A 1,870-nucleotide genomic window follows, 5' to 3' on the forward strand; every position below is an offset into this window, starting at 1 on the left:
GAGCCCGCTCTCTAATAGCGACCCTGGCTAATTAGGCGAAATTACAGGGTGGCGAGGGCGGGACGCGGGTCCGATGGCCCCCTTGGTTGGCCCCCTCGGCCCGGGCTGGAGTGCCGGGGCTCGCGTTCCCTCCTGTCGGGGCTGTTTGCTGGGCTGCCTTGCTGTCTGTCTGTCGTCCCTCTTGTTGGGCTGTTTGCTGGGCTGAATTGCTGTCTGTCTGTTGGTCTGTTTGACTCTGACTCTGTCTCTATCTGTATTTCTCTCTCTCTCTTTTTTCCTCCTCCCGCCCTTCTTGCCCTTTCCCCCCCCTTCCCCCCCCCTCCCCCTCTCTTCCCCTCCCTCTCTGTCTCCCCCGCCCCAGAAAGTGTCCCCACCAAGGTTAGGCAAATTACCCCTACCTTGGATCCCGCATGCTATCTTTAGGACAACATTTTCACCCCAAGGATTTCCCTCGCTCCTGCACCGCGACCGTCAACCCTTCAGACATCTATAGATTCCCATAAGCGTTGTTGCCCCGGAAGGACTGCCCCGCCACGCCCGCGAATAGCCAAGACCATAAAAATAACGGGCAGCGAGTGGCGGCCATCACACTTTTTTTTTTTTTTTTTTTTTTTTTTTTTTTTTTATCAGGCTTGCCACTCGCCTCAAATCATCTCGCTTAATGTTATCCGTTATTGGTGGATATAATTTCGTGTTCATAAAAAAATGAGGAAGATACGTATCTAAGGTTGTATTTGACGAGATTTGTTAACGTGAGGTTTAAATGCAAGGTTTAAGAAATGAGAAAGTTGAGGATTAATTTCTCTCGTGTTGCTGGTAATTCCGGCAGAAAACGGTGTCCATTGCTGTCGTATTCATTAAAGTCATCAAAGTTACGGTTTATAAAACTTTGGGCAATTTTCCCCGAGAAGAAAGAGGTTGGGAGATACGGAGGAGAGAGAGAGAGAGAGAGGGGGGGGGGGGGAAAAAAAGACAGCCAGAACGAGATAGAGAGAGAGGGAGAGAGAGAGAGAGAAAAAGAAGAAGAATGAAAAGAAAAGAAGAAGAGAGAGAGAGAGAAGAAGAAGAAGAAGAGAGAAGAGAGAAGAGAGAGAGAGAGAGAGAAAGAGAGAAAGAGAAAGAAGAAGAGAAAAAAAAAAAAAGAAAAAAAAGAGAGGAGGAAAAAGATAATAATAATAATAGAAAAAAGAAAAAAAAGATGAGAGAGAGAAGAAGAAGAAAAAAAAAACAAAAAAAAAAAAAAAAAAAAAAAAAAATAGATAGATAGATAGAAAAAGAGAGAAGAAAAGAAGAGAGAAAAAAGAGAAAAGAAGAGAAGAGAAAAAAGAAGAGAAAGATAGAAGAAATAGAGAAGAGAGAGAGAGAGAGAAGAAAGAAAAGAGTAGTGAGGTGAAGAAAAAAAAAAAAGAAAAGAGAGAAGAAGAGAGAAGGAGAGAGAGAGAAGAGAGAAAATAGATAGATAGATAAAGAAGAGAAAAAGAAGAAGAGAGAAAAAGAAAGAAAGAAGAGAAAAAGAAGGGGAAAAAAGAGAGAAGAAAAGAAAGAAAGAAGAGAAAAGAAGAGAAAAAAGAAAAGAGAAAAGAAAAGTGATAGTAGAAAAGAAGAGAAAAAGAAAAGGAGAAAGAAAGAAGAAGAGAAAGAAAGAGAGATAATAATAGATAGATAGATAGATAAAATAGATAGATAAAGAAGGGGGAAAAAAGAAAAGAAGAGAGAAAAGAAAAGAAAGAAAGAGAAAAAGAAGAGAGAAAAGAAGAGAGAAAGAAGAAGTGAGTGAAAAGAGAGAAGATAGAGAGAGAGATAGAGGAGAGAAGAGAAAAGAAAGAAAGCAGGAAAGAGAGAAAGAGAGAAAGGGACACAGAAAGAAAGA

The sequence above is a fragment of the Penaeus vannamei genome, chromosome 11 (assembly GCF_042767895.1).
Source record: "Penaeus vannamei isolate JL-2024 chromosome 11, ASM4276789v1, whole genome shotgun sequence".
Classification (NCBI taxonomy): Eukaryota; Metazoa; Arthropoda; class Malacostraca; order Decapoda; family Penaeidae; genus Penaeus; species Penaeus vannamei.